We start from the raw sequence: 18,954 nt of genomic DNA on the forward strand, positions 1-18,954 counted from the left end.
TATACTGAAAATGCTAACTATGCTAACAATGCTAACTATGCTAACCATGCTAACTAGCTAACTTGCTAGTGAGGACTTTTATTTTGAAAAAAATTTTTGCTAGGGTATCCATGGTGGCCACTATCAGGAAACAAGAAGTTACTGCAGTATAATCATGTTGGTTGCTATGGAAACAGTCAACTTAATTTTAATGGTTGCTATGTTGGTTGCTAGGTACATGGAGGTTTCATGTAGTTGACTGGAGGCATAGTGGATGATAACTGACAGTTGGAATGGTTGAACAGTTCAATAGTTGAGTAGTTTCAATGGTTAAATGATTTAATAGTGTATTATTGCAGTGAGGACCTTTATTTTGAAACAGTTGTGGACAGAGGAAGTAGTGAAACAGGATCTGTAGTCTTAATGAGATTGTATGCTTAAAGCCTGAGACAGAAGGTGCCTCTCAAAGCGTTTATGCGTCCTCTCTCGCTCCTCACTGATCTACATGAAGAATGATGGAGCGGCAACAATGGGATAGTCTAGCGGCCCTTCTTCTATCTTTCTTTATGTAGGTCATTGAGGATCGAGGAGCGAGGGAGGACATATAAACGCTGCTTGAGAGGGACCCACAGTAAATACTTTAAAAGTTGTATGTAGATAGTCTAATTAATGTTGATAGATAGAATGTTTAATGGATGTTGATAGGCAGATTGTTTAATAGATATTGATTGACAGTTTAATGGGTGGATGAGTGAATGGTCTGAAGAAGATGAATGGATAGAAGGTTGGATGGAATGTGCCTTATATTCTTGTTAAGAGAGACACTGATACAGCTCTCTGAGAGTAGTTGACACAGGTGTAATCAATTTAACTGGCTAGTCTTAAGAGAGCCAGAATATCTTAAAGCCTGAGACAGAGTAAATAATTTAAAAGTTGAATGTAGATAGTCTAATTAATGTTGATAGACAGAGAGTTTAATGGATGTTGATAGACAGATTGTTTAATAGATGTTGATAGACAGTTTAATGGGTGGATGAGTGAATGGTCTGAAGAAGATGAATGGATAGAATGTTGGATGGAATGTGCCTTATATTCTTGTAGAATGGAGAGACACAGCTCTCTACTGAGAGTAGTGGATACAGATACAGGTGTAATCAATTTAACTGGCTAGTCTTAAGAGAGCCAGCCTGAGACAGAGTAGATTGTTTAAAAGTTCAATGTAGAGCGTCTAATTGATGTTGTGTGGGATAAATTTTATATGTTTCTCATTTGTATTAACCATTTACTATGGCTTACATATATAATTAACTCTAGTTGCCATCCTGGCCTTAGAAATGTGAAGATAGCCAGAACCCCTGCTGTGGCAATGTGAGGATGGTGGCCCCTTGGTGACCCCATGAAACACAAACATGGTTTAGGTTGAGGAGTTCTTGTAAACATTCTTATCTCTGTTAATTACCAGGTGGTTAAAGACTTACCAGTGTATCTAGTGATGTTCCATGTGTGTGTGTGTGTGTGTGTGTGTGTGTTAAGGGTATAAGAACTGGCTTCGCCCACAGATGTGTGGGTTTTGTTACTTTGACTTTCATGTGAGTAACATGCTCCCGGTATCGTGAATAAAGCTGCAGTCTCACACCAGTTGTCTTGGAATAATTTTGACCACATATTTGGCGACGAGGATGGGATACCTATCTCTGAGACATAGTGAGGAGGACCAACGGCGCAGGACCCAATAAAGTTGCAACTGAGGGAGATCTCTTTGTGATCTTGGGAGAAGGCCGTCAACAGCAACCAACACTGCTCAGCGGCACCCAGCCTGGCCAGAGGGAATCCTCCTGTGACTCGGATACGGTAACACCCGTGTTTGGTGGTCACAGACAACTTGGTGGTGAGTCCCTGATTTTACATTCTTTTAAGCTTGTAAAATAGGGTGATTGTGTACACGGGTTCTGCCTAGATAGAGGTAGAACGTTTTCCTGCCAGTGATAGTGGTAGTGGGTTTACTGCCTATGCGTAGGTAGTGGGTGCACATTTTTCCTGCCAGTGATAGTGGTAGTGGTAGTGGGTCTGCTGCCTATGAGTAGGTGGTGAGTGCACATTTTCCTGCCAGTGATAGTGGTAGTGGGTTTGCTGTCTATGCGTAGACAGTGGTTGAGTACTCTGATATTTCCTGCCAGATATAGTGGTAGTGGCCGTGCCGTCTATGAGTAGACAGTGCAACCGGTTCTGCGCAGTGTGTGTTTTGGGTGTTTGTGTGTTTTGCGTATTGTGTGTTTTGGGTGTTTGTGTGTTTTGTACTTTGGGTGTTTTGAACTTTGGGTATCTGATAAGATTGTCATCACATTTTGTTTGATTTGCTCTGATTTTAGGCGTAAGGCAATTGGCAAAATAAAAATATTAAGGAGACACTGATATGGGGAGTAGTAGAGTAAAGACATTAACCCACCAAGAGGGATAGGATGTTTAAGGGACATGTAGAGAAAATATGGATCTGAATGTAGAGTTGGGAGATTAGTGGGTAAAGGGAATAGGTGAAGTGAAGGGAAATTTCCTTTATCTATAGTGTGGAGCATAGAAAAGCTAAATGAATGTAGGGCTATGGAAGAAAAGGGAAAATGAAAGTAGGGCTATGGTAGAGAAGGGAAAAGAAAGTAGGATAAAGAACAGAAAGAAAGATAGACCTGTGCAGAAGAGAGAGAGGCAAAGGCTCTACAGAGGATATTATGGACTATGTAAAGTGTTCTTGTTGCTTGGAGTACAACAGCTCTGAATGAACTGAACAATATGCTTGAAGGAAGAACATGGATGTGGCTAGGGGGGCTAACCAGAGGAGTAGACCACTTTGTATGCCACTGTGACAAAGACACTCAGAAAGAGTATTGGGATCACCCATCACAACAGCACTCTCCAACTCCTGTCTGGTCTCAGTATGACAAAGCTGAATGGGACAGAGAGGTCTGAACAGGGGACCCTATGGTGACACTTCTGATTTACAACTTGAACTGTTTCCTCAACTCGCTCTGACAACAACAGCACAGCCTACTCAGCCAATTCTCTCTTTCTGTTAACGGGGATATTTTTTCTTGTTGAATGATAAAGGAGCAGAGATTAGTTATGAGAGTGAAGAAGGATAATAGTAAGTTTATGATAATGAAAAGTACAAGAGAAGTGCAGGGTATAGGAGTTTCAGATCAGTTAACATCAGACAGAGTTTTAACCCATGGGGAGTTAAATATAAGCAACATGTAGTTAAACAACATTCCTCCTCAGCAGTGTTTGCTCCGAAAATTACTGGACTGGGATTTAATGTAGAAATGACATCTTACAGTTTCACTCACACATAATGGGGTGGGTTTAGAGGTCTGTTTTCTCAAATAATCTGGATAGGGTACATGCACACAGCCTAGTGTAGTATTAGCTTCACCAGTCTTGGTCCAGGGAGATAAGGCATCTCCAGAGTACTTGCAATGTGTGATGTCATCCTTTCAGGATAACCTCGGATCCGAAATACTTAGAACAATGGTACCACTTAGGACATACAGAGTTAAGACTGTTGAAACAGCTGGCTAATTAGCAATTACATGTAAAGCTAATCTGCAGATGTAGTAGACCTGTCACCTGGTCTGACATATTTGTTTGCAAACTCAATATATTCTTATACACATGTGTATTTTAATTTATTTAAGGTGTGTGTTAATGACAAAGGTTGGACACATGCCCAACACACCTTGGTTTATTTCCTATTATCATGAAGGCATATATTTTTAGAAATGGTGATTAGTAAAAGTCACCCTTGTGCAGACAGGGACAGATCTTTGTTTTATGCAGAGAACTTCTGCACAACAGGAGGAGTTTGTGACTCTGTCTCCCTAACAAAAAGCAAATCTTCTACTTGTCTACTGCTCAGCCACTAACTGTAATATCAAATTATCCGTCGAAGGAGCAATATCCACTATTGAAAAAGGCTGAGCAGGGGATAGCGCAAACATGTAAAGCAATACATGAGAGAGGAGTTATTGTGATGAACTCCAACACTGGTCTCTCAAGTTTGCCTCCAAATGCAACATGTTTCTCTGTAATCGTTATAGAATTGCATAAATTACAATTAGAGCGGATCCATATTGTTAGTTTTGATTTGCGTTTATTTTCAAAGGACATATTTGCCACAAAGATACAGAGTCAGCGTCCGTTTCAAACAAAGCTCTGGTATCTTGCCTCTTAATATTAATTCTGCTGTCATGAAGCGCTATTATCACCTAATGTTTAACTAGCAAATCCGCCGACTGAGGTGTGCCAAATTGACACTGTGGCAATATAACATTCCTGGCCAGTGTGAGACTGGAAGTCTCCAAACAAAAGTTGCAACTCTGTCAGGAGAGAGTTAAGTATTTGGGTTATATACTAACTCCTGACTGTTGGGCCCTAGATGCATCTTGCATCTTATCAATAACTGCTTGTCCAGACCCAAGACAAAGCAGCAAATGTTGTGCTTCCTAGGAATAATTGGCTAATCCTTGCTTGGATTTTAAATTAAACAAAGAGTGTAGCCACTCCAAGCATATGCAAATACCTGTTAAAAAATTGACTGACGAACTGACTTGGACTGACAATTGTGACAAAATGTTCTAGATCATTAGTGTCAACTCTAGCTCTGAGGTTGCCTAATCATGACCTACCATTCTGTGTGGAAACACCTCAACATATCCCCAGTGTTATGTCAACAGCATGAGGGTCAGCACAGACCAGTGGCTTGACTTATCTAAACAATTAGGTCCTGAATGATTCCTTATCTGAAGTTTGTAACAGCAGCTGCCAGTGGGGTGTTAGCTTGTGCTGACATTGTGTTGTTGCAACCACTCACTGCAAATGTCCCACATGAAGTATATTCATTGCTTCTACAAGAAAATATACACATCTTACACCTGCTAGTGTCCTGACATATCAGCATGTGTTATTAACCCTTACTCATATAACCCTTGCATGTTGTACAACATTTAATCCAACTACTCTATACCAACAAGATGATGGTGATTTGCATAATTACTGTGAAGTTGTTTCTATGTGCACTAATGCTAGCCTTGACATTTCTGAAACACTTTTGTCAAATCCCGACTTAATCTTGTTTGTTAATAAATCATCTAAGTGTTTGGAGTCCGGAGAGGTAGGGACTGGTTACTCTGTAGTGAATCAATTTGATAAGAGTGAATCTCACTTCCTCCCATATTTCTCTGCCCAATCAGCTGAATTGGTGGAATTGACAAAAGGCAAATCTGTTCACATTTATATGGATAGTCGTTTTAACTAGAAAATTGTTCATGTTGTGCCTGTAGTAAATTGTCAACCCACACTGCAATAAAGATGTTATCAGCTTGGTCAATAGGAGGGCTGACGCGGCAGCTAAGAGAGCCGCGCAGGGGGGAGTGTAGAGAATAACACCTGAATTAACAACTGAATTTTGAAATTTGAGACAACAAAGCACAATGCATTTCTTTTTGAATTTACAAATACCAGATATTGTTATATCTGAAGAGGCTTCAAATGAAGCACAGAAAGCATCAGATAATAAGGAAAGACAGAAATGGAAGAATTGTATGGAAAATACACAGGGTCTGTGGGTACATACCCTGACAGGCAGGCCAGTTCTTCTGAGGTCTTGTGTTCACATTATTGCTAAACTATCTCATGGCTTAGACAATGCAAATTCTAACGCTATGATACAGACAATAGAGAAAATCTATTTTGCACCAGGATTCACTACAGTAGCAACCATGTATTGTGCAAGGTGTATTAATGTGTCTAAAATATAATGTTGCACCTACAATGAGAGTCAAGGAAGGACATCACCCACCACCTGAATGGCTGTTGAGCATATTATAATGTATTTCATTCAATTGAACAAATGGAGAGGATTTGAATATGTGATAGTTGATATGTTCTCAAAATGACCTGGATGTTACCCAGGAAGACAAAAGGCTTTAATGAGACATGTGGTGCCTAGATTGGGAGGCCCTAAGAAACTAACCTCAGATAATGGAGAACATTTTGTGAATAAAACTTTTAAAATTCTATCAGAGAAATTGCAAATTGGCTTTAGAACCCATTGTGCATACCAACCACAAAGTGTGGTTGACAGAACTAATTCAATGTTAATTCAATGTTGAAAGCAACATTTAAAATTATAGTGTCAACAGAGATGGGCTGGGTGACAGCTTTTCCTTTGGCTTTTTTCTACCTTAGAGGCCGTTCATCAAAATCTACAAGGTTTAGCACTTTTGAGATTTTGACCGGACGTCCCTTGCCGGCTCTAGTTTACCTAACCTAAGAGATGTAGATAGGACAATGGTTACATGCGAGAACTGATTGCTGCTCTGTCTTCTGTTTCTCATCAGGTGGCGTTGGCATTTCCACAAAGTTTGCAAAGGACAAACCCAGCCAAGCCAGGCTCCTAGGAACTCATCAAAGGATTGCAAAGGAAGAAAACGCTGGAATCAGGACAAGTGGAAATGGCCTTTTGAAGAATTATCATCTACACCTACATGTACAGCCATAAGGATTTCAGAGTGGTGAAGAATCCAGAACATACATGAACTGAACTGAACATAACCAACACGTGGTTGCAAGAGAAGGTTGACAAACACATTTTGCAATAGACTGAAGAATAGACTTTTGGGGAGAATGAATAAAATATCACTAGCATCACATTAAAATATTCTTTCTCAGTTTAGCTAGATAAACGTTACAAGTTTGTTGTTTTGGTTTAATTTTATTTGGACAGTTACCTGAGGAGGGTCTAAACACCCAAGTCAGCTCTGCTGTTGAAGATTAGGATTAGGTTTTATTTTTGGTTTTGAATAACTGAGAAAACAGAAGATGTTGATGTTTGTTTTGCTTATTATTCACCTAATCATCCCTTAAGAAAGAAGTTTGTGATAATAATAAAGTCTGTGAGTTAGCCTTCCATGCTAAATTAACATTAACAGGAAATAATGAAATATGTTGGATATGCCAAGAAAAATATTTTTAAGTGCGAGTGTTTTCTCTATTAAGTGTTTCCCTATAGAACTTTTCAGGATTCTCTGTGCGGTCTATTGACTATGTACCAGCCCTAAATGTTTATCAACAGTGACATGGTCCCATGCCAAGTGGAACTTCTAAAGATTCAGAGAAATATTAGATATTAAGAAAGAGGAAACGATAGAACTATAAAATAAGTCTAACCTTCTGTTTATTGTATCATGAATATGCATATTATATATTGATGCGATAGGAATGGAGCTTCATAGCTCCACAGGGGGGAATATGTGGGATAAATTTTATATGTTTCTCATTTGTATTAACCATTTACTATGGCTTACATATATAATTAACTCTAGTTGCCATCCTGGCCTTAGAAATGTGAAGATAGCCAGAACCCCTGCTGTGGCAATGTGAGGATGGTGGCCCCTTGGTGACCCCATGAAACACAAACATGGTTTAGGTTGAGGAGTTCTTGTAAACATTCTTATCTCTGTTAATTACCAGGTGGTTAAAGACTTACCAGTGTATCTAGTGATGTTCCATGTGTGTGTGTGTGTGTGTGTGTGTGTGTTAAGGGTATAAGAACTGGCTTCGCCCACAGATGTGTGGGTTTTGTTACTTTGACTTTCATGTGAGTAACATGCTCCCGGTATCGTGAATAAAGCTGCAGTCTCACACCAGTTGTCTTGGAATAATTTTGACCACAGTTGTTGATGGGCAGACTGTTTAGAATGGGTGGATGAGTGAATGGTTTGAAGAAGATGAATGGATATAAAGTTGGATGGAATTAGGAGGACTTATTTTGATACTGTTGTGCGCAGAGGATACAGGGGAACAGAATATGTAGTCTTCAGAGAGGAGCCTGAGAGAAACTGACAGTTGGTGCCCAGGTGGCTGACCAGCTGGGGTAACATTCTAATTGCTGCCGTGATGTCATAATGAGCAATGTTAAGTCTATGGGGGAAATGGTGATAGTTTTTAACTAATAGTTTAAAAAGTATAAAAGTTACAAAGTGGAAAAATACAAAGCACATATGGCATAAGCAAGACCTACGCAACAAAGTTTGAATGAAGTTTCTACTGTAAACGGTTGAAGCTGAATTGCGAGCGTTAGAAGAAGAAGTTTAATAATAACTAGAAATGCAATTCCAAGGAATTACCAGTGCATGAAAATGCTAAAAAAGATAGATAATGTAGATATGGTTACTAAGGTGTAGCTAGGGTAAACATGGTGGTTGCATAGTTTACAGAGAGTTGATAGTGTGAAGGTAGACAGTTTAAAGATGAAACATTCCAGTTCTAACTTAACTAATGATTTCTATTCATGTTAAAATGTTGATTAGCTAACTTAGCTAATGATTTCTAGCAGTTAAGCTAAAAATGCTAATTATGCTAGCAATGCTAACTTTACTAACAATGCTAACCAGGTTGATTAGCTAACTTATCGATGATTTCTAGCAGTAATGTTAAAAATGCTAACTATGCTAACAATGCTAAATTTGCTGACAATGCTAACCAGGTTGATTAGCTAACTTAGTTGATGATTTTTTGCAGTTATGCTAAAAATGCTAACTATGTTAACAATGTTAACTATGCTAACTAGCTAACTTGCTAGTGAGGACTTTTATTTTGAAACATTTGTTGCTAGGGTATCCATGGTGGCCACTATCAGGAAACAAGAAGTTACTGCAGTATAATCATGTTGGTTGCTATGGAAACGGTTATAAACACTTAATTTTAATGGTTGCTATGTTGGTTGCTAGGTACATGGAGGTTTCATGTAGTTGACTGGAGGCATAGTTGATGATAACTGACAGTTGGAATGGTTGAACATTTCAATAGTTGAGTAGTTTCAATGGTTAAATGATTTAATAGTGTATAATTGCAGTGAGGACCTTTATTTTGAAACAGTTGTAGACAGAGGAAGTAGTGAAACAGGATCTGTAGTCTTAATGAGATTGTATGCTTAAAGCCTGAGACAGAAGGTGCCTCTCATAGCGTTTACGCGTCCTCTCTCGCTCCTCACTGATCTACATAAAGAATGATGGAGCGGCAACAATGGGATAGTCTAGCCCTTCTTCTATCTTTCTTTATGTAGATCATTGAGGATCGAGGAGCGAGGGAGGACATATAAACGCTGCTTGAGAGGGACCCACAGTAAATACTTTAAAAGTTGTATGTAGATAGTCTAATTAATGTTGATAGACAGAATGTTTAATGGATGTTGATAGGCAGATTGTTTAATAGATATTGATTGACAGTTTAATGGGTGGATGAGTGAATGGTCTGAAGAAGATGAGTGGATAGAAGGTTGGATGGAATGTGCCTTATATTCTTGTTAAGAGAGACACTGATACAGCTCTCTGAGAGTAGTTGACACAGGTGTAATCAATTTAACTGGCTAGTCTTAAGAGTGCCAGAGTACTCTTAAAGCCTGAGACAGAGTAAATAATTTAAAAGTTGAATGTAGATAGTCTAATTAATGTTTAATTTAAAGTTTAATGGATGTTGATAGACAGATTGTTTAATAGATGTTGATAGACAGTTTAATGGGTGGATGAGTGAATGGTCTGAAGAAGATGAATGGATAGAATGTTGGATGGAATGTGCCTTATATTCTTGTAGAATGGAGAGACACAGCTCTCTACTGAGAGTAGTGGATACAGATACAGGTGTAATCAATTTAACTGGCTAGTCTTAAGAGAGCCAGCCTGAGACAGAGTAGATTGTTTAAAAGTTCAATGTAGAGCGTCTAATTGATGTTGTTGATAGGCAGACTGTTTAGAATGGGTGGATGAGTGAATGGTTTGAAGAAGATGAATGGATATAAAGTTGGATGGAATTAGGAGGACTTATTTTGATACTGTTGTGCGCAGAGGATACAGGGGAACAGAATATGTAGTCTTCAGAGAGGAGCCTGAGAGAAACTGACAGTTGGTGCCCAGGTGGCTGACCAGCTGGGGTAACATTCTAATTGCTGCCGTGATGTCATAATGAGCAATGTTAAGTCTATGGGGGAAATGGTGATAGTTTTTAACTAATAGTTTAAAAAGTATAAAAGTTACAAAGTTGAAAAATATAAAGCACATATGGCATAAGCAAGACCTACGCAACAAAGTTTGAATGAAGTTTCTACGTTAAACGGTTGAAGCTGAATTGCGAGCGTTAGAAGAAGAAGTTTAATAACTAGAAATGCAATTCCAAGGAATTACCAGTGCATGAAAATGCAAAAATAGATAGATAATGTAGATATGGTTACTAAGATGTAGCTAGGGTAAACATGGTGGTTGCATAGTTTACAGAGAGTTGATAGTGTGAAGGTAGAGAGTAGATGAAACATTCCGGTTCTAACTTAACTAATGATTTATATTCATGTTAAAATGTTGATTAGCTAACTTAGCTAATGATTTCTAGCAGTTATGCTAAAAATGCTAATTATGCTAGCAATGCTAACTTTACTAACAATGCTAACCAGGTTGATTAGCTAACTTATCCGATGATTTCTAGCAGTAATGCTAAAAATGCTAACTATGCTAACAATGCTAAATTTGCTAACAATGCTAACCAGTTTGATTAGCTAACTTAGTTAATGATTTTTTGCAGTTATGCTAAAAATGCTAACTATGCTAACAATGCTAACCATGCTAACTAGCTAACTTGCTAGTGAGGACTTTTATTTTGAAACATTTGTTGCTAGGGTATCCATGGTGGCCACTATCAGGAAACAAGAAGTTACTGCAGTATAATCATGTTGGTTGCTATGGAAACGGTCATAAACACTTAATTTTAATGGTTGCTATGTTGGTTGCTAGGTACATGGAGGTTTCATGTAGTTGACCGGAGGCATAGTGGATGATAACTGACAGTTGGAATGGTTGAACAGTTCAATAGTTGAGTAGTTTCAATGGTTAAATGATTTAATAGTGTATTATTGCAGTGAGGACTTTTATTTTGAAACAGTTGTGGACAGAGGAAGTAGTGAAACAGGATCTGTAGTCTTAATGAGATTGTATGCTTAAAGCCTTAGACAGAAGGTGCCTCTCATATAGCGTTTACGTGTCTTCTCTCGCTCCTCGATCCTCACTGATCTACATAAAGAATGATGGAGCGGCAACAATGGGATAGTCTAGCCCTTCTTCTATCTTTCTTTATGTAGATCAGTGAGGAGCGAGGAGTGAGGGAGGACATATAAACGCTGCTTGAGAGGCACCCACAGTAAATACTTTGAAAGTTGTATGTAGATAGTCTAATTAATGTTGATAGACAGAATGTTTAATGGATGTTGATAGGCAGATTGTTTAATAGATATTGATTGACAGTTTAATGGGTGGATGAGTGAATGGTCTGAAGAAGATGAATGGATAGAAGGTTGGATGGAATGTGCCTTATATTCTTGTTAAGAGAGACACTGATACAGCTCTGTGAGAGTAGTTGATACAGGTGTAATCAATTTAACTGGCTAGTCTTAAGAGAGCCAGGATGATTTTTTGCAGTTATGCTAAAAATGCTAACTATGCTAACAATGCTAACCATGCTAACTAGCTGACTTGCTAGTAAGGACTTTTATTTTGAAACAGTTGTGGACAGAGGAAGTAGTGAAACAGGATCTGTAGTCTTAATGAGATTGTATGCTTAAAGCCTTAGACAGAAGGTGCCTCTCATATAGCGTTTACGTGTCTTCTCTCGCTCCTCGATCCTCACTGATCTACATAAAGAATGATGGAGCGGCAACAATGGGATAGTCTAGCCCTTCTTTTATCTTTCTTTATGTAGATCAGTGAGGAGCGAGGAGTGAGGGAGGACATATAAACGCTGCTTGAGAGGCACCCACAGTAAATACTTTAAAAGTTGTATGTAGATAGTCTAATTAATGTTGATAGACAGAATGTTTAATGGATGTTGATAGGCAGATTGTTTAATAGATATTGATTGACAGTTTAATGGGTGGATGAGTGAATGGTCTGAAGAAGATGAATGGATAGAAGGTTGGATGGAATGTGCCTTATATTCTTGTTAAGAGAGACACTGATACAGCTCTGTGAGAGTAGTTGATACAGGTGTAATCAATTTAACTGGCTAGTCTTAAGAGAGCCAGAGAGACAGAGTAAATAATTTAAAAGTTGAATGTAGATAGTCTAATTAATGTTGATAGACAGAGAGTTTAATGGATGTTGATAGACAGATTGTTTAATAGATGTTGATAGACAGTTTAATGGGTGGATGAGTGAATGGTCTGAAGAAGATGAATGGATAGAATGTTGGATGGAATGTGCCTTATATTCTTGTAGAATGGAGAGACACAGCTCTCTACTGAGAGTAGTGGATACAGATACAGGTGTAATCAATTTAACTGGCTAGTCTTAAGAGAGCCAGCCTGAGACAGAGTAGATTGTTTAAAAGTTCAATGTAGAGCGTCTAATTGATGTTGTTGATAGGCAGACTGTTTAGAATGGGTGGATGAGTGAATGGTTTGAAGAAGATGAATGGATATAAAGTTGGATGGAATTAGGAGGACTTATTTTGATACTGTTGTGCACAGAGGATACAGGGGAACAGAATATGTAGTCTTCAGAGAGGAGCCTGAGAGAAACTGACAGTTGGTGCCCAGGTGGCTGACCAGCTGGGGTAACATTCTAATTGCTGCCGTGATGTCATAATGAGCAATGTTAAGTCTATGGGGGAAATGGTGATAGTTTTTAACTAATAGTTTAAAAAGTATAAAAGTTACAAAGTTGAAAAATACAAAGCACATATGGCATAAGCAAGACCTACGCAACAAAGTTTGAATGAAGTTTCTACGTTAAACGGTTGAAGCTGAATTGCGAGCGTTAGAAGAAGAAGTTTAATAACTAGAAATGCAATTCCAAGGAATTACCAGTGCATGAAAATGCAAAAATAGATAGATAATGTAGATATGGTTACTAAGGTGTAGCTAGGATAAACATGGTGGTTGCATAGTTTACAGAGAGTTGATAGTGTGAAGGTAGACAGTTTAAAGATGAAACATTCCAGTTCTAACTTAACTAATGATTTCTATTCATGTTAAAATGTTGATTAGCTAACTTAGCTAATGATTTCCAGCAGTTACGCTAAAAATGCTAATTATGCTAGCAATGCTAACTTTACTAACAATGCTAACCAGGTTGATTCGCTAACTTAACCGATGATTTCTAGCAGTAATGCTAAAAATGCTAACTATGCTAACAATGCTAGATTTGCTAACAATGCTAACCAGGTTGATTAGCTAACTTAGTTGATGATTTTTTGCAGTTATGCTAAAAATGCTAACTATGCTAACAATGCTAACCATGCTAACTAGCTAACTTGCTAGTGAGGACTTTTATTTTGAAACATTTGTTGTTAGGGTATCCATGGTGGCCACTATCAGGAAACAAGAAGTTACTGCAGTATAATCATGTTGGTTTCTATGGAAATGGTCATAAACACTTAATTTTAATGGTTGCTATGTTGGTTGCTAGGTACATGGAGGTTTCATGTAGTTGACTGGAGGCATAGTGGATGATAACTGACAGTTGGAATGGTTGAACAGTTCAATAGTTGAGTAGTTTCAATGGTTAAATGATTTAATAGTGTATTATTGCAGTGAGGACTTTTATTTTGAAACCGTTGTGGACAGAGGAAACAGTTTAACAGGATATGTGTAGTCTTCAGAGAGATTGTATGCTTAAAACCTGAGAGAAACTGACAGTTGGTGCCCAGGTGGCCGGCCACCTGGCGTAAGATTCTAATTGCTGCCGTGATGTCATAATGAGCAATGTTAAGTCTATGGGGGGAATTGTAATAGTTTTTAACTAATAGTTTAAAAAGTATAAAAGTTACAAAGTTGAAAAATACAAAGCACACATGGTATAAGCAAGACCTACGTAACACAGTTTGAATGAAGTTTCTACGTTAAACGGTTCAAGCTGAATTGCGTGCGTTAGAAGAAGAACTAGAAATGCAATTCCAAGGAATTACCAGTGCATGAAAATGCAGAAATAGATAGATAATGTAGATATGGTTACTAAGGTGTAGCTAGGGTAAACATGGTGGTTGCATAGTTTACAGAGAGTTGATAGTGTGAAGGTAGACTGTTTAAAGATGAAACATTCCAGTTCTAACTTAACTAATGATTTCTGTTCATGTTAAAATGTTGATTAGCTAACTTAGCTAATGATTTCTAGGAGTTACGCTAAAAATGTTAATTATGCTAGCAATGCTAACTTTACTAACAATGCTAACCAGGTTGATTAACTAACTTAACCAATGATTTCTAGCAGCAATGCTAAAAATGCTAACTATGCTAACAATGCTAAATTTGCTAACCAGGTTGATTAGCTAACTTATTTGATGATTTTTTGCAGTTATGCTAAAAATGCTAACTATGCTAACCATGCTAACTAGCTAACTTGCTAGTGAGGACTTTTATTTTGAAACATTTGTTGCTAGGGTATCCATGGTGGCCACTATCAGGAAACAAGAAGTTACTGCAGTATAATCATGTTGGTTGCTATGGAAACGGTCATAAACGCTTAATTTTAATGGTTGCTATGTTGGTTGCTAGGTACATGGAGGTTTCATGTAGTTGACTGGAGGCATAGTGGATGATAACTGACAGTTGGAATGGTTGAACAGTTCAATAGTTGAGTAGTTTCAATGGTTAAATGATTTAATAGTGTATTATTGCAGTGAGGACTTTTATTTTGAAACAGTTGTGGACAGAGGAAACAGTTAACAGGATATGTAGTCTTCTGAGAGACTGTATGCTTAAAGCCAGAGAAACTGACAGTTGGTGCCCAGGTGGCCGGCCACCTGGCCTAAGATTCTAATTGCTGCCGTGATGTCATAATGAGCAATGTTAAGTCTATGGGGGAAATTGTAATAGTTTTAAACTAATAGTTTAAAAAGTATAAAAGTTACAAAGTTGAAAAATACAAAGCAGGCATGGCATAAGCAAGACCTACGCAACAACGTTTGAATGAAGTTTCTACGTTAAACGGTTGAAGCTGAATTGGCTGCGTTAGAAGAAGAAGTTTAATAATAAGAAGACTTGGAATAACAGTATAGTGCATTTTCATGCACTATAATAATAAAAAGTTGAAGTTGAAGAAGCCTAGGAAGAACAGTACAGTGCATTTTCATGCACTGTAATAAGAAGCCTAGGAAGAACAGTACAGTGCATTTTCATGCACTGTAATAATAATAAGAAGAATAGGAAGAACAGTACAGTGCATTTTCATGCACTGTAATAATAAGAAGAATAGGAAGAACAGTACAGTGCATTTTCATGCACTGTAATAATAAGAAGACTTGGAATAACAGTACAGTGCATTTTCATGCACTGTAATAATAATAAGAAGAAGACCGAGGAAGAACAGTACAGTGCATTTTCATGCACTGTAATAATAAGAAGAATAGGAAGAACAGTACAGTGCATTTTCATGCACTGTAATAATAAGAAGACTTGGAATAACAGTACAGTGCATTTTCATGCACTGTAATAATAAGAAGTTGCGGAAGAAGACTAGGAAGAACAGTATAGTGCATTTTCATGCACTATAATTAAATGTTGAAGTAGATTGCTTTCTGTGCCACTGAAGAGGCTCAATGTCATTACAAGTACAGTTCAACATGGGTAGGAGCCTTATGCACTATGCCCATTTAATTCAGTAATGGTAAAGAAATGTTACAGGCTAAATTGAGTGTTTGTACAGGCAGTCAACTAGTATAACTAGTATGGAATTTACAGGAATTTCACTGACTGCCTGTGCAAACACGCAATTGATCCATATTATCTGCTGCCAGCTAGGCTACCTTGTAGCTACAACAGCAGAATCTTGAGGCAAGTAACTTTACTTTGCATTGACACCTGTAGCAAAAGTGTAATTTCAATGTACCGCTGCCTCTTGTATACTAGTGCTATGCTACTCCTCTATGCTCATCAGCTCTCTGTAGACCTGCCCTACATCATCAGCGCACTAAGTAAATGAGCTACCTCCTTTGGGAAGAGAAGCAGTCATTATCTGCGGTTATATTAAACTGTCCTCCCATTAGAGAGGTAGGTGGACAGATGCGAAAGAGAGGGTGAAACAGAGAGGTAAAGGGAAGGTAAGAAAACGAGCCAAAAAAAGAAGACTTGAAATAAAACAAGGCAGGGGGTATATAGCAAGACAGAGAAGGCAGAGTGAGGCAAGGAAAACAATTGAGGTAGAATGATCAAGACTTGTGAGGCAACAGGTTGTAGCCCATGGGTGCCTCTCAACATCTCTCCTCGATCGGCGTTCCCACTGATTTATAACTAAAACTGGATAGACTATCCCATTGTTGCCATCCCATCATTCTTTATGTAGATCAGTGAGGATCGAGGCCCGAAGAGGAAGGGAGGATGTATAAAAGCCGAATGAGAGGCACCCCATACAGTAAGCCAAAAAGTGAACAAACAAAGGGGGAGGGGAAAAAGAGGTACCTTTAGTCAGTATTATGATGAGACAATATCACATCCATTAATTTCATTACAGGAAACACGAGGGTAGAGATGTACAGTATTGTTGCGCTCTAGATACCAGATTTTTGTGTGTGTTGGTGTGTTATAACAAAAAGATCCAAAGGAAAAGCTGGAGTGGTTCGCACACTGAAAGATTTCGCCAGACAAAGTCTTTGCAGAGAACATTTTAATTAAAGGGAGGGAGCAGACGTTTCAGCAGTTCCGGCTATTCTCAATGCTCGCACCATTACAGGAAACTCTAAATAGAATCTCTATTAAGTGCAATACCTATGGAACTGCAATGCAACAAGGCCATCAAGTGACAACTACTATATGCCACAGAAGGCTCTTAAGCAAGCTCATATGTTTCTGATGGAGCGTCAGCTATGTTGTAACAGCATCTTCTGTTATATTCTGCTCCTTTCATGTTCACTCGGACACTGAATATCTTGTTTATATATATAAAAAAAATAGTGCCCAATCAACTTCTTTCTGCTCTTCATAACAACATTTTGAGAGGTATCAATCTGGCTTCCGAAAACATCAAAGCACTGAAACATCAATACAGAAAATTACCGATGACCTTTTAAGAATAGCGGATGATGACTTGGGCTCTGTTCTGATACCTCTGGACCTTACTGCGGCCTTTGACACAACTGATCAGTGTGTACGTTAAACAGGCTGAGGCACTGGGTGGGATTATCTGCCACTGCATTGCTATGGTTTACATCCTTGTCAAATAGAAGGTTATGCGTCTCTGCAGACAACTATATGTGCTCTTACTCTTCTGTTAAATGTGGTGCACAACAGGGGTCTGTTTTGGGACCAGTTTTATTTAGCTTTTACATGCTCCCCCTTAGTCACATTTCCCAGAAACATTTTCACTTTCCTTTTCACTTCTATGCAGATGGTACACAGATTAACCTTCCACTTTGACCCTCAAATCCTAGTTAACACTGAATGACTGCCTTAGTGATGTTAAGAAGTTAAGAACAGGATGTCCAATAACTTTTTCCAGGAAAATTCTGACAAAACAGAGATCCTTGTCATTGGGTCCCAGCACATGGTGAATCGAATTTTGCCATTTTAGGTCTCTTGTAGGATAAAGCCAAGCCAGTTGCAAAGAATCTTGGAATCTGGTTTGACGGCAATCTAAATTTTGAACACCATTGCCAAGCTTGTGCAATCTTGTTTTTACCAACTAAGGAATATTTCCAAAATAAGGCCTATTTTATCATTCATAGACACAGAGACCATTTGACATGCTTTTTAAAATTTTTTTTAAAAAAAATCTCCTCACGCCTGGATTATTGAAACAATCACACAGGCTTTAAATAGTCTGAAACTCTGCTGCCAGGCTCCTAAATAAGACCAAATGGTATGAAAACATCACTCCTGTTCTAGCATCACCACAAAGGCTCCCAATATGCTGGATAATTGATTTTGAAATAATACTCATTAAGCCTACATTTAAAGGTCTTTATGGCCTTTCCCCTGGTTACATTTCTGATATGATAGTGCCCTAGAATACACTACACAAACATTAAGGTTTGCAGGCAAAGGTTTATTAACCATTCGCGAGTCCCGGCTTGCTACTTAAGGGGACAGATATCCTTCTGTGTTGGCAACAAACCTCTGGAATTCACTGCTTGAGCAAATAAGGTTAGCTGATTCTGACATATTTTAAATCTCTCCTTAAAAGTCACTTAAAGTTAGCTCATACCGTAAAGCTTTTCAACAGCCTAGTAAACAGTCTAATTATTGTAGTTTATTTTGTTATTTTTCTTTCTTTCTTTTTTTAAAAAAGATACATTTCCTTTATTCTTACCAATGTTGATATGGTCTTACTGTATTGTGTATTGTTTTGTAAAGCACTGTGTAACTTTGTTTAGAAAGCACTCTATAAATAAAGATAATTATTATGGTATTATTATTATTATTATTATTATTTATATGACAGCACAATTCAACTTTGACACACACATAAATCCTTCAGCATCTTAACCTGCTCCTTCATTAGGTGCAATTGGGTCCAAAACAGGTACACCAAAACAAGCTCCTCTGGTGCTCCACCAGAAATATATGAGCTGGTTAAAGAGCCTTCATGGCATATACTGTACTGTAATTTAGGTTAGCCAATAACATTATTTTTTTTTACCCAACAGCGGTGACTTCCCAAGGTACTTTTCAATGACAGCAACTTTCAAGCTAGACAGACACAAATGGAAAGCCTGTTTCATTGTTTAAGCCAAGGTAAGGTGCAAGGAGAATATTATGGAATAAAACTAGAGCGATCTGATTGAACAACACTTCAGCATTAGGGCAAGAATGAGAATGGGGTTGGTAAGGACGTACCCACAGCTGTGGTTCGGCTGTAGGCATGAGGCTGAAGGCTGTGGTTATATCCGTTACCAACCCGACTCTCATACCCACTCCTGCCATACTGCTTTTGCAATACTTTAAAAATCTAAATA

General features: G+C 38.2%; 1 protein-coding gene across 2 annotated transcripts in view; it reads right to left on the reverse strand.

Moving 5' to 3' along the window:
• The window catches only part of zgc:91944 (uncharacterized protein LOC436941 homolog), a 47,790-nt gene that overhangs the window by 26,850 nt on the left and 1,986 nt on the right, over window positions 1–18,954 (reverse strand). The window lies entirely within an intron of this gene.

This window comes from Sardina pilchardus, chromosome 24 (assembly GCF_963854185.1).
Source record: "Sardina pilchardus chromosome 24, fSarPil1.1, whole genome shotgun sequence".
NCBI lineage: Eukaryota > Metazoa > Chordata > Actinopteri > Clupeiformes > Clupeidae > Sardina > Sardina pilchardus.